Raw genomic sequence first — 15499 nt, forward strand, 5'->3', positions numbered from 1 at the left:
AAAGATGTCTCCTAAGATTCCCACACCTGCTGTGTTGGAGAAGAAACCAAAAGAAGCCACTCCCCGAATCTGACTCCTCAGATTCAGATGCATGATTTGGAACTGTAGCTGTTTGTACATATGTTAATAAAGAACTGTAAATATCTCTGAGTGAGCAGAGGGTGTTTATTGCAAAGAGCACACATCGCCTTGACAGGGGCAGATCAAGGGTGTGTTCCGAAACCACTTTTTTCCAGTAATATGTAAGAATTTACACTTTTGTCATTTACTAATTATTAAATTATTCACTCATCATTATGAGCAATACATTTATGAGTTCTAAAGTAAATAGAATGGCATTATATGTCTCTTTTTAAAAAAACATACCATATTTTTCATGTATAAGTCGAAGTTTTTTGCTAAAAAAAAAACCAGTAAAAAATTGGGAGTTGTCTTCTACACGGAACATGGGCACCCAGTGGATTTTTAAAAATATTTAAGCATATTTCCAGGATTTTGGCTTGGGCGGGCTGAGGCAGTCCCTCCTGCTGCCGTCCCCCCTTTCTCCTCCTCCTCCGGGCTGCATGCTGGCGCCTGGCTCGCCTCCTGAAGCCCCCGCTGGCTCGACCACTGGATCGAGAGCAACTGCCACCACCACCGCTGAGAGCTGCCTCAGCTACCTCTCCTTGCCCTGCTTTCCTTCTTTGCCTCTTCCCCTCTCAAACTCCCACCCTGCCGCCAGCACGCTCACCCCCTTCCTCAGCTCAGTTTTGTGCTGGGTAACCCAAGCAACACAGTCCAGGTCCGGTCCAGAATCTGTAGGTTCCACAAGGAGTCAGTCCGACAGGGTCAAGGCAGGACACAAGGCAGGAAACCAGGCAAGGACAGGTACAGGATCTCAGGCAGGGTCTGGCATACAGTGATGTAGCTCCTGCAACCTGCTGCAGGGTCCGGCAACCTTTTATCTTTGTCGGGGTAACGGCCAGTCCTGATCCCCCGGCAACTCACCTCCCTGTTTTGCCCGAAGGCAAGCACTCCTTCTGCGACTACTCAGGTCTCTCCTTCTCTCAGACCTTAGTCTCTGAAGCTCGGGGGACGTTGGTGGGTTACTAGACCCAGGGGCCGCCTCAGCCTCTCCTGACCAAACCGGTAGTGGAGCAGCTGTATGCGATGGCCCAGCTGAAGGCAACGAGGTAATCCCCGCATCTGGAGCCAGGGCAGGCTCAGGCCCCTGACTCGGCCCAGCTGGTATTTGTTGCAGGGGAACCTGTGCAGGCTGGGACTCTTCAGGAACAGGCCCCAGACTTGGTTCAGATGATGCCTGAGGCAAAGGATCTGGTGCAGATTGAGACTCCTCTGGTTCCGAGTCCGAGCCTGAGTCCCAGGCCATCACAAGTTTGCTCGACGGCATGGCCCAGCACAGAGTGGGCGCTGCCTTCCCCTGGATCCTGCTTGGGATCCTCCTTCCTCTCGCTTCCCCACAACAGCAGCTGCCACTGAGGGAGAGCATGTGGTGCCCCAACCGCTGCCTTTGCTTCTGCACCATGGTGCACTGCATGCAGCTCATGCTGGAAACTTTGAAGGCGATTGCCCTCCAAAATATAAACTTGCCACTGCAGATCATTCAGATTTTCACTTCTATTTTAGGGTTTTGTATTCTTAATTTTGGGTTCAAAAATAAAAGGGTAGTCTTATACATGGGGGCATCTTATACATGGAAAAATACGGTATTTTCCTCTCCTCGACTGTGTCAACCTCAGGCAGGCTTCCTGCAAAATTTCCATATGACATTTATCTTGCTCTGATATTCATTTCAAGCCTGTGGCTTCTATGTGACAATTGTCGGCACTCTGCATTTTATTACAGGTCTGTAGTGAATTCTTCCCTTGTTATTTTGTGTTTGCTCGATGTAGCTACAGTACACAGGACTAATGCTGTGATTTGCCAAGATGTACCACAGGTTATTTTCAGAGTATACTTGATATGATCGCACTAAGTACACAGCAAGGAAAACGTATTGCTCCAGCTGAGCCTAGAATCAATTGCCAAGTCCAAATGTCAGCAAAGTGAAAGCTTGTTCAAAATTCATTATGGGATGTGATTGATATAGCAGAGTCAAAAGGAAATCATAATGGAATTGCAAATCTAAATTCGGTCTTTAAAATGAGTATATGCATTGAAGGTGGCGGGGGTGGGGGTGGGAGAGGGAATCAACCATCTCCCATTAAGCACAGATGGAAAGTTTCATACACACACCTGAAAAGTGCACTCAATTCAAAGCAATCTAAGGAAATGATAGTGCTAGAGTATCTATCCATCTGTCTATAAAAAGCTGGTTGTCAGCATTCCATCACAATTCTGAACTGAGGATGAGATTGTGCTGAAAAACAGGTTGTACATTGTCATCTGGGAGAAGGTACCCCAACGGTACCCCAAAGTATACACTTTTATTTCCTTCCAGTGTGTGTGGACATTGTTGCTAGTGAAATATAAAAGTCTGAGTTTGAAGTCGGTATCTGTTCCTATGATGGTACAGAGCAAATAAATTGTTTTAATTCTCCAGTCTTCCAAATTATGAGTTTTTCAGTTCTAATTCTGCTATTAATTCAGTTCCATACTTCTCCCTCTGCAATTGCAGGTATTTGCTTTATTTCAGATCAGTAATTGCATATAAAAGAAAGGTTAGTACCATTTCTTTCGCAGCTTCACCAACTCATTAGACAAAACAGATAGATTAAGGTCTTGCACAAGGGAATTGGTGGTGACTCAGATAAGGGAGTTGAATTAATATCGAAAGAAAAAGTGCAATCTACGGAATGGTTCACACATGCTTGTACATCAATGGATTCTGTTGCCCGTAGTTATTGTACATTTGATGACTTGAAGCTGAACGTGTGAAGAGATTCCACTGAACAGCCTTGTTGTATTTGATGTGGTGCTAGATGACATTAAAGTTCTACCTGTGATATTACAGCTGCAGTTCCTCATTCACACGTGCAAGTGGTTAGTCACTTTTTCAGTCAGTGTACATCACTGTACAGCCATCAAGTGATAACAATACATGTGTGTGTGCATCAAGAGTAAGAGATACACTATGGAGTACTTCCTTTGAAGGCATGACCACAATCTATATATAAGATAGCAAGTTGTTTGGAATGGTTTTTAATATTGTGCTTTAATTGTTGTAGCCCACCTTGGGACCTTGGGGTGAAGGGCAGGTAATAGATATTATAAATATGTATTCCCTCTGCTCATGGCTAGGGGTGAAGGAGAAATTTGGTTCAGTTTACATTTTAATGCTATCCTTCAAAATCTACCCTTAGATTTTATCTTATAATGCAGTTCTCCAACCAAAAAAAATGTGTGAAGAAATGCATATGTCACTGAAAACAATAGCAGCAATATATATGATATTGGGAAAAATTGCTTGCAAACAATATGTATATCACACAATGCTGCATACAGAAATGTGTATAACAGAACTGTGCGCTAACATGCTGAGTCCTTTTGAGAGGGTTTTGTGTGTTTTTTGAAAAAAAGAAATTACAAACAGATGCAGAAATGTAGGAAGCTGCACAGTTAAGTCAGACAGATGAAACTTCACTTCATCATGTTAAAAATTTGAATGTTCTTAAATACTAGTAAAATCCAGATGATTTGCCCATTGGCATGCATATGCTAAGTGATGTAAGCTGGCCAAATTTCACACAGATCTATTGAGAAATGGCCTAGATAAAATAATCATTTTTTATTTCTGCATTCTGCTCCTTTGTAGTTATTATTTGCCAGGCATAACATACTAGCATTGTGTGTGTGTCTTTCTTCACTTATCACTGTATCATAAAATTCAAGGAAATGGGAAAAGTCTTGCCCTTCCTGCAGGAGGAGAGGATTGAGGGTGAAAGACCAAGGACAAGTGTGGTGAACAGAATCTAAGTTGGAAGCAATCATAGTATGTGAGACTCTAGAACAAGACTGGGGAGTCTGTGGTCTTCAGATGTTGTTGGACTCCCTTCAGACCCATCTAGCATGGCCAGCGGTCAGGATGATGGGAGCTGGAGTTCGACTGCTCAAGGTTCCTCACCTACAGAATACAATTGCTGCTCACATGACATGGAATAGAAGCCGAAGTGCTTTAACTTGCAATTCCCATATTTTCTTTTCTTTTAGTGAAAGTGAGTTTGTAAGTGATTTACCTCTTCTGTTAAGATGAAGCAGATCTATCTATCTATCTATCTATCTATCTATCTATCATCTATCTATCATCTATCTATCTATCTATCTATCTATCTATCTATCTATCTATCATCATCATCTGAATGTTGCTCTAACTTAGGTCTAGTTGTCTTAAATGGCATCAGAAAGAATAAACATTCCTTGGACAGTACCACTCCAGTCTACAGATGGGAGTTCATATGAATGAATGCTCCTCCATACAAATAATCTTCTCGCCACTTGGAAAAGTAGCATGTTAGTTTTCTGCATGTAGGAACACTTTAATTTATTTTTTGTGATGAAGCATTCCATAACATGGCCCTTCAACTGGACTCTGAAATAGTACTGTCCCCTCCAGTCACAGGTTTCCCTTGAGCTGTTCATGAGAACTAGGCTTAATTCTTCAACAGTATCATGACTAAGCTTCTGGATCTACTGCATTGTGTATATGTGTGTACACTAGGCTCTGAAAAGCCATATCTTTGTGTGTAAGTACGTTCTCAGAAGATTATAGGCTTATAGTCATAAATGATTGCTGTGGATTATAGAGTGTTAACTTCATGATGATCAGAGGTTTTGGATTTAGGATATGGAATCCTCTATTTTTTCCCTACTGATTCATAGTCCATGTGAGTACCTGAATGAGTCTGTATTTATTTGTGTTTTTTCTCAATAAATTGCACTTTTGCTGTCACTGTAATTTAAAATAATTGATACCCACCCATATTAGTTCAACATTCACTTTAGGAGTTCCATTATTCCATTACATACGTTGCAGAAACACAACCACATAAACAACAACAACAACAACAACAATAATAATAATAATAAATTTTATTTATATCCCGCCCTCCCCAGCTGAAGCCGGGCTCAGGGCGGCTAACAACAATAAAACAGTACAAAAGTACAGCACAAACAACACTCTAAAATCATTCATTATAAAATTAATTAAATACCACACTATAGAGGTGTTCCCATTAGATTTTCAGGAAGTTTTAGTCACGCTCCATTCCCCCCGCACCACAATCCTGTCAGGAGCATCAAGGCACTGCCTGACTTTCGGGTGAGACTATAGAGCCTACAAAAAGAAGACAACTGGCTGAAGAATCCGCTTGGGCTCCAGCATAGTTTCCAGCTCATTGTGTCTTCTTAGCATGGCCAAAGTCAGCCCAATATATTTTTCTACCTCAAGAAAAATACAAAATGGCACCTTGCCTCACTTCCATATTCAGAAACCGATTGTGTTGGCGGACAAATCATAGCTTAGCTCAACAGGGACTTCCACCACACCAGAGGGCAGCAAGCTAGCACTACATTCAAAATCTTCAAGCCGTCAATAAGTGCTCAGAAGACCCAATTTTTTCCACCGCCTGCTATTCTATCCCCGTCCCTAATATGAAAAGACTCACTAGAGGATCCAGGACCAGACAGCAGATGACACCAGGCCTCTCTTCAGTCTCCTGACTGTTTGTGGAGTGAAGATGCTTCCAGAATAGAGATGATAGCAGCATCTTTTTCTGTTGGGATCATGGGAGATTAAATACAATCGCCATGATCCTCAAGGGAGAATGAAATTGGCATTCAATTTATAAGTAGTTAGGGGAAGGATGAAGAAGGCAAAATACGCAGCAGCTTTGAATTCAGGCACATCCAACAAAACAGACATTTCTGGCACTCTTCAAATGTTATAAGTAGGCATATACTTTTGGGTGAGGAGAAGTAAAAAGTGAGGTGTGTTTAATCACATCCATTGCTGTGGCTACATTTGCCTCTTGCCCTTTCCATTATTGCCACATGGACCCCAGAAGGTGGCCCAGGAGAGAATGTGAACCTCAGGATGAAAATGGTTCCCCACCCCTGAGTTTAAATTAAGAGGGATAAGGGATGAGAACAACTCTCCTGTCAGAGAAATACAACAGCTGCTACCAACCAGAGTGAACTATACTATACTAGATGGACTTAAGGCACATTCCTATATTCCTCGGTCCCTTTTCCTTGCACAACCCCAGGCAAATGCTCAATTGCACAGGAAAAGCATGGCTATGCGATTCTGTTTCCTGAACATTTCTTAATAATCTTGCCTGCTGTTTTGGACTAGCTTTGTAGAATGCCATTGTGCTTTTTATTGTAGTGTGTGTTTCTCTGTTTCACATAGAATTTGTTAAAGGATGTTCTCATTGACCTGGAAGACCTGGTACTGGAGAGATTGCATGCTCTCTCTTTCTCTTTTGCTGTTCAAAATGTCCAGTTTAAGCAAGATTAAATCGTATTAGAGAGGTACAACATTGGCTAACTGGAGAACCCCATAGGCTGATGTTGTGCAAAGGGGTCTGAACATAAAGCTTGCAGCATTTATTTAATCACCTGTAAAAGAGAAGAATATCATTTTTAAATCTGTGTGTTAATGGAGTGTATAAATGTAAATACAAAGCTATTACTCACCTATACAACTCCTTTCTCATGTGTCTCAAATTGTATTGATTGCGTTAAGAAAATGAATGGTTGTTCCTTACAAGCACATCTATTCATGTCTGCTAGAGTTGAGTTTCAGTCTTAAATTGCTACTTTCTCTCTGCAACTTGTACCCAGATTTATTTGTCCCTTACCAAGAAGATGCCCTCCCAGGGAGGTCTCAGAGTGGACATTGATATACCTATAAAATTTCGTGTAACTGAATCATTTGCAAAGCTTGAATTCCAAGCTGTAAAGATGCATTAGCAGCTTTTGCATAATTGCTAAGGGGAACTGGTTTTAAATTTTGTGCTGATATTGTTTAAACTTTTTGACTATGTTTGTGAGCTTTCCTTCTCATTCGTGGTTTGTCCTGCGTTTTCATTTTTGCCTTTTCTGAATGCGGTGCTATAGTTCTTGGAACATATAACAACATACATGTTTAACACTATTTTGAGAGAAAATATGCATCAAAATGCAAATATTCTTATAAAAGAAATAATTTGATTTGGTTATGGTAATTTATTCTGGATGTTCTGATTTTATAGCTTTATTATTTTATATTTATGTTTTAATTACTCTACTTTACATCACCTTTATATTTTTTAATGAATAGGCAAACTTATAAATAATGTCTGCGGCATTAGCTACCCCTTCTAGTTTGGCATAATCTGCAAAGTTGATGGACATCCCTTCAATTCCTTCATCCAAGTAATTTATAAAGACACTGAACAACAACAGACCCAGGAGAGAACTCCGTGGCATCCCACTTGTCACTTTTCCCAGGATGATGAGGAACCATTAATGAGTACACTTTGGATTCAGTCAGTCAACTATCTACAAATCCACCTAACAGTTACCTGGTTCAACCCACATTGTACCAGCTTCTCCACAGTAATATCATGGGGGACTTGGTCAAAAGCCTTACTGAAATCAAGATACACTACACCCACAGGATTCTCCTGAGCCACCAAGATTGTAACTCTATCAAAAAAAGAAATGAGGTAAGTCTGGCATGACTTGTTTTTGAGAAACCCGTCTTAGCGATCACAACACTTTTCTAAGTGTTCACAGACCAACCATTTAATTATCTGTTCTAGCACCTTTTTCTGGTATTGATGTCAAGCTGACCGGTTGGTAGTTACGGTACTTGCTTCTTTTCCCCCACCTCACATTTTGAAGAAGGGGACAACATTTGCCCACCTCCAGTCTGCAGGGACCTAACTTGTTCTCCAAGAAAGATCACAGGCAGAGGCTCATTTTGAATTCAAATCGCATGTTCTACCATTGAGCTCTTATCCACCAGAGGAAAGAATCAACGACTTTTCCAAGTGAGAGTCCCACAATGAACCTTTCTTGCAGTTACATCCCCCACCCAATCAACTGTAACATATTTCAGCATGTCAGGAAGAACAATCCACAGATAACCTTATTCAAACTATTTATTTAAATATAAATATGTCCACATGGGGACATATTGAGTGTAGGTCATACTAAAGAAGTGACGATCTAAATATGGGAGCAATAAGCAGTGTTTGGCTGTCAGTGGGCTTCAGCTACAGATCTAGCTCTTATTTGAAGAAAGATTTGCAGGGTTAGAAGTGGCTTAATGAAATCTTTAAACTGCTCAGTTCAGAATCCTCAGCAGTTAATGAGACACACACACTTGAATTCCAAGTGAATCCTGAGGGAGCCTAAGCAGCTACCATATATTTATTTTCATAGAGCAATTTGTGTAAGGTATAAAGGTTTTCGTAAGGTCAAAAATGAAATAATACATGGCAACCTTCATCAACCTGGTATCCTACAGCTATTTTGGACTACAAATCCCATCAGCTCCAGCCAACACTGCCACTTCCAAGGAAGCCCCTTTTAAATTCCAACACAGTACATAATGGAGCTGATAGATCCAAAATGGACTCCAACAAGCTTATCCTGCCCTCTCTCCCATAGAAAAGCTATCTCCTTCCACCTGCTTTTGCTACTTGTTTTATCTGCAGTGATGGTGCACCTCATCCTTTTATTAAAGGAGAGGAGAGGAGGAGGAGGAGGAGGAGGAGGAGGAGGAGGAGGAGGAGAAGAAGAAGAGGAGGAGGAGGAGGAGTTTGGATTTGATATCCCGCTTTATCACTACCCGAAGGAATCTCAAAACGGCTAACATTCTCCTTTCCTTCTGTGAAGTGAGTGGGGCTGAGAGACTTCAGAGAAGTGTGACTAGCCCAAGGTCACCCAGCAGCTGCATGTGGAGGAGAGGAGACGCGAACCTGGTTCACCAGATTACGAGTCTACCGCTCTTAACCACTACACCACACTAGAAGGCTAGCTTTACAATGGCAAGATAATCTCCCCCACTACGCCATGGCGATCATGCAGCCTTCCATTACATGTGTGTTTGCATGTTTGCAGACGTCGACTGGCAATATTAACTTAGCAAGAACTTAGCATGTATACAATACTGTATAATATTTTAAATGATTCATACAGTTACATGCTACCCCAATTTCCAAGTGGTGAGAGGCTCCGGAGGTTCCAGCGCTTACCAAGTTTCCTTGGAATGGAAGGTAAGTGGAGACTGTGGAGCCTTTAGGGTATTAAATTTTATTTACACACACATAGAGCATATAACCTGAGCATATGATGGAGGGGCTCACAGCATTAACACCCCCAAAAGATCTTGCTTTCCCATCAGTCTCAGCTTTGGACCCAGTACAGAGCAAGCATGTCTCTGTGTCTCCAGCTTCCAGACTGTTTCTAGCTAAGTCCTCACACACTACTCTGGCTATTGTTCTCCGACCTACATAGTAGCTGGGTGGAATGGGTGGAGGAAAGGCGCATCCATTAGCCTGATGGAGGGCACCATCACTTAGTCTTGTAACCTAGCTCATTCTTTTGGGATGCCATGAGGGTACTAAAGCAACCAGCTAAGGTCACTGTCTTACAAAGAAACTTGTCTGGCCAGTTTAGCAACTTTCTCTAACCCTCACTGAGTACAGGAACTCAAGAACTGGAAGGTACAGTCATACCTTGGGTTGAAGTAGCTTCGGGATATATATTTTCGGGTTGCACTCTGCAGTGACCCAGAAGTAACAGAGCGTGTTACTTCCGGGTTTCGTCACTCGCGCATGCACAGATGCTCAAAATGACGTCACGCACATGCACGGAAACAGCGAATCGCGACCCATGCATGCGCATGGAGCGTTCGCTTCAGGATGTGAACGGGGCTCCGGAACGGATCTCGTTCGCATCCAGAGGTACCACTGTATCAGCCAGAATGACCCCTCCTCCCCAAAAAATCATAACAATATACACTGCAGCAAACCTTTCAAGACCTTCTGGAAGGTAAATCAGTACTATTGTCCCCTTTAAAGTGATGGTGGGTCTGAGAATCAAGGATGACAGTTTGCCTACGGTTGCCTAATGAGCTTATGGTATTTCTGGGCTTATAGCAGTGTGAACAGAAGAAGAGCTCTGCTGGATCAGGCCAAAGGCCCATCTAGTCCAGCTGTTCTCACAGTGGTCAACCAGATGCCTATGGACAGTCCACAAACAGGAGCTGGGCACAACAGCAATTATTAATTCCAGTCAGTCAGGATCCAGAAGCATATTGTCTCCAGCACAAAGGCTTCTAGCCATCGATAACTATCCCCCATGGTTCCCTGACCCCCAAATCCTCTTTTAAGGCTACCCAGGTTGGTAGCCAACAATATCAAGTTGGAACAAATTCCATAGTTTAACTATGCACTGTGTGAAGATTTGCTTTCTTTCATCTGTTCTGAAGCTTCCAGGACTCAGCTTCATTTCGATGTCCCTGGGTCCTAGTAATATGAGAGAAGGAAGAAAACTTTCCAGTGCACTACTGGTGCTGCATCTGAGCGTGCAGGAATGTAGTGCTAATAAAAGCACTTTTATCATCTTGAATGACTCTCCAGGTATCATGTTAGCAGCCTCCACTTTAAAAGAAAATAAGATTAGATTAATCTCCTATCCTTTAAGGAGGAAAACATTTTATCTCTAAAACAGAGAAGACTAAAGAGAGAGGTTGTGCATTTCATTTGTCTTGGAAAGTAAATTATGCCCAAGCTTTTTAATAGGCCTTGTGGATAACTATATTAACAACTGGTAAGAAATAAATTATGAATAAAAATGCAATTACATGTTACATTTCTGCTTGAATAAGGGACAATAAAAAAGGCTAGTGAAGAAGCAAGTGACATTAAGAATAAACAAAGCAGTCCAGCCCGACGCTTTTGTAACCCATAAGTCTGTTCCTACATTCATCTGCATTATATAAATATGACTGCACAAAAGTTACAATTCTCAGAGGATAATAGTATTTTGAATTACATACCTACAATATGGAATTTGACAATAGGACAAGGTAAATGGATTCTTTATGCCCTTACTATGACCCAAAGACTGATATTGCTGCACTGGAAAGATAAATGTGCCCCTTCATTTGATCTATGGATTGAAGACATTACTACACTTGCCACTTATGAGCAGATTGCTTATAAATGTGGACTTTACACGGACACGTGTGTGTGTGTGTGTGTGTGTGTGTGTGTATTTGGATAATAACAGCAACTATATATTAGATAAGTACACTGATAGCTCAGGTGGTTAGAGGTTCTGATAATGCCAAGGTTGCAGGTTCGATCCCCATATGGAACAGCTGTGTATTCCTTCATTGCAGGGGGTTGGACTAGATGATCCTCACGGTCCCTTCCAGCTCTACAATTCTATGATTCTATGGAATTGTAATGGTTCATGCTTATAGGGATATAGTATACCTTTCTTTTCTTTTTTCACATTTTTACTTTTAATTTTTATTCCATGAAGTGTTGCTTTAAAAATACTATTATTATTTTTTAAATGTGGGCTCACTATATATGCCTACTTAACTAGTTGGACTTGCAGAACTGCAATTGTTACAGGTGCCACATGATACTCGGTCAATACATGTAAGAAATGGATCATTAATGTACCTACACCCATTGCAACTCTGCCTAGTGACATCAGAAAGATGCCTTCATGGTACTGTTTTCAGTGCCTGCTTATAACATTTTTCTTTCAGCAAGCCCATCCAGGCATGCAGATGTTTCATGTGTTTCAATCTCTTTTTGCTTACTGTTGATTAACTTTTGAATGTTTTTAAATACCTGTTTTTAAGTTTCCTTTGTGGATTTGTGTGTGTGTATAAACTGCTTAGAAGTTTTATCGCAATCAAGCAGTGTACAAATGCTGTGAAATAATAATCACAATGATTATTATTATTATTAAAATCCTCATAAAATGCAATTAAATGCAACTTTTTAAAGCATATTTTCCTCAAGATGTGCATTTTGTAACATGTTGATACGTTTTCTGCACCAAGAACTGCAAAAGCCAGACAATAACTAAAATCCAATCCACCCATTTGTCTAAAAGAGGTGCAGGTCAACTCACTTCCACTTGGAATTCGCAAAAAAACCCGAATCTGTCTCGAGCATCCCTGAGCAACATAACCCTTGCTGCAGAAATGGTTTCCAAAGCGCATTTCTTATTAAATGTCTGAGTACACTCAATATACTCTAAGCTGTTTCCACTAGCTGGGTTGATTTGAAAGAGAGAGAGAAATATATCCCAAGATGTAACTATAACAACAAAGCATATTTTAATTTCGATGCTATTATGAAGAACAAGCATTTGTCTGATCAGCAGTGACAGCTGAAGAAAACATTATGTTACAGTGAAGAAATATTTTTCCAGGCCATCAACTGGAGCATAATGTTAAATTCCTTTTTTAAGAGAAAAAGTGCACACACTAAGGGTTTTTCCTTTTGTAGCCACCTTGGACATAACATTTATAACTGTTTAGTAAATACGTTCATTTTTGGAACCCCCTCCCATCAGATGTCAAGGAAATAAACAACTACCTGACTTTTAGAAAACATCTGAATGCAGCCCTGTTTAGGGAAGTTTTTAATGTTTGATGTTTTATAGTCTCTTTAATATTCTAATGGGAGCCGCCCAGATGGGTGGGTATAAATATTATTATCATTATTATCAACAAGGCTGTACAAAACCCTCTTTCCACTTTTTTGGGGGGGCACACATGGAAGGTGGGAGAGAAATCCTGGGAGATTCTGGGGTCGGGGGGACAGATGTTCTCTAGCTTGAGGCAACCGCATTATTTACTAACTGCTCTGGTTACTAATTGGTCCAAGGCCTGGTGTCTTCCCTGCTTCATTTTTTAGCTCCCCCACACCAAAAGCTTTGTACTCAGATTTTTATTTTATTTTTTGTACACAGGATGTATAAGCCTATACAAATTCAGAAAAGTAGCAAAGAAAAAGCAGTAATACAGGCCCATTTTGTGTGGGGGTTCCATTCCTGGCCCCCCAGTGTGTCGGCAGAGAGCACCTAATCCCGCTCCATCCCATTACACCCTGCCTTCATTATGCCCTGTTATGCCTCTGTTATGCCCTCTTTCGGGTCTAAAAGAACGCAAGCATCAGTGGTCACGCATCAATTGGGAACACACAAGAAGGCCGCCGCCTGTACTTCAAATGAAGGTGCAGCTCAGGGCAGAGGACTTGGCATTGTGGGTGCCACACACTAGGATAATAGGTCTGCTAAAGCCCCTGGATATGTAGTTACATGTTATTGTACTAGTGTTCCTAGGGAATGGGGGCCACCATTTTCTTCCCATACCTAGCGATAGGTCACCAGGTAGCAAAACTCTGAAGGGTTGTGGGCCCATTTCTCAGGGGAGAAATGCCTTCAGCTGCCAAGAAACCACTTAAAATTTGAGAAGAAGAAGAAGAAGAAGAAGAAGAAGAAGAAGAAGAAGAAGAGAGCAAAAAGTATACTAGCCCTTGGTCCAACTTGTATTATTTATTAATTCAGTTTCTTTCCCACTCGGAAGGAACAAAGTTGCAAAACAGTTAGCAAGTAATGCAATCACCTTAACTGTAACCCCCAAACTAATGTCCATTTCTTCCTCCTGATGTCTTCCCTACCAAACATCCTGAAGATTTCTGAAAAATGTTTACAGACAAATGGTTTCACAATTAAAAACTCCTGAGCAGAAAGCATAAAGGTGGAAATTTAGTTAATTAGTTACTGGCCAAGTTCATATCATTTGAACCATGCAAGGGAAACTTTTATGAACTTTTTATTTAAGTCAAAGTGAGATTTAATATGCACAAATAATTCCTGGCAATAGATTTAAAATGGTAAGGCCCATTCCTCTGGGAAGTTCTGCAAGGCAACTTTCACTGAAATGAATGATTTTCCTTTCATTGCAGCAGAGAGGACTTCCCAGAAGATTGTGTCTTAAAATTGCAACTAACTTCCATTGACACATAATTTTAGACTTAAAAAAAAAATGCTGACAAGGAATAAACTCTGTTCATTTCATTCTGAAAATCCCCTTTTCATCTCTCCTGCCCCCCCCCCTTCCTTGACTCTTTCCTTTGTAATGTCTGCATAAAACAGAACACAAAGGAAAAGTCATCAGGACAAAAGTAACTGTACTGCATTTTCATGTTCCACAAGCCTGTTTTATGTAATTATGCTCTAGTTTAAGACATTATTTATCACTTAAATTCAATTGCAAATACCCTAAGAGAAATTCACATGGAATTTATGTATTTTCCTCATTCAGTAGGAATGAGCAAAACCTGTAAATTGCATCCAACCGAATCGTTTTCCCTCAAACACATGAAGCACAATCAAACTTCCCCACTCTCCTCGCCCCCTAAATCTGTTCTGGGTAGGAACCCAATCCTCCAAAACAGATTTACAAGGTGTGCAGCAGCGCAAAGAGAAAGGTATGGATAGCTCCGTCAGTAGAGTATAAGGCTCTACAGATATCCCTGTATCTCTGTGACACTTAGTGATGTTTACTACCATACCTTACTGCTATGTATCATAACATGCCAATGCCCTTACATTTCAGTTTGAAAGATGGGGGCCCAAAACTGAAAACTGGTGACTAGAATACTATGAGTCAATGGCAAAGGAGGAACTTGAATAAAGGTGTCCCAAATTGACTACACCAGTCATGAATTCAAGGCTGTAGTCAAACCTGATTCTCTTTAGATGTTTCTGGACTGCAGGTCCCATCATTCATAGCCAACAGTCAAGCTGCCTGGGTCTGATGGGTGCTGTAGTCCAAAACATCAGGATGGCACCAGATATAAAATCATAAAGGCTGTACAATGGTGCCCCAGGTTAAGAACTTAATTCATTCTGGAGGTCCGTTCTTAACCTGAAACTGTTCTTAACCTACTACTTTAGCTAATGGGGCCTCCCGCTCCTGCTGTGCCGCTGCCATGCGATTTCTGTTCTCATCCTGAAGCAAAGTTCTTAACCTGAGGTACTATTTATGGGTTAGCAGAGTCTGTAACCTGAAGCGTCTGTAACCCGAGGTACCACTGTACTGTGCCAGATTGCCTCTAATACACCCACAGAGAGAGAGACACCCACAGCTTGAGGTGATAGAAAGCTGGACTAGGTAAAGGTGAAGGGACCCCTGACCATTAGGTCCAGTCGTGACCGACTGGGGTTGCAGCGCTCATCTCGCTTTATTGGCCGAGGGAGCCGGCATACAGCTTCCGGGTCATGTGGCCAGCATGACTAAGCCGCTTCTGACGAACCAGAGCAGTGCACGGAAACGCCGTTTACCTTCCCACTATTTATGTACTTGCACTTTGATGTGCTTTCAAACTGCTAGGTTGGCAGGAGCAGGGGCTGAGCAACGGGAGCTCACCCCGTCACGGGGATTCGAACCGCCAACCTTCTGATCGGCAAGTCCTAGGCTCTGTGGTTTAACCCACAGCGCCACCCGCGTCCCTTAGAGAGCTGGACT

General features: G+C 41.6%; 1 protein-coding gene across 5 annotated transcripts in view; it reads right to left on the reverse strand.

The window, feature by feature from the left end:
• CCSER1 (coiled-coil serine rich protein 1) overlaps nucleotides 1–15499 on the reverse strand; it is a 701360-nt gene that overhangs the window by 111867 nt on the left and 573994 nt on the right. The gene's annotated exons all lie outside the window — the stretch shown is intronic.

The sequence above is a fragment of the Podarcis pityusensis genome (assembly GCF_964106645.2).
Source record: "Podarcis pityusensis genome assembly, chromosome: 9".
Lineage (NCBI taxonomy): Eukaryota > Metazoa > Chordata > Lepidosauria > Squamata > Lacertidae > Podarcis > Podarcis pityusensis.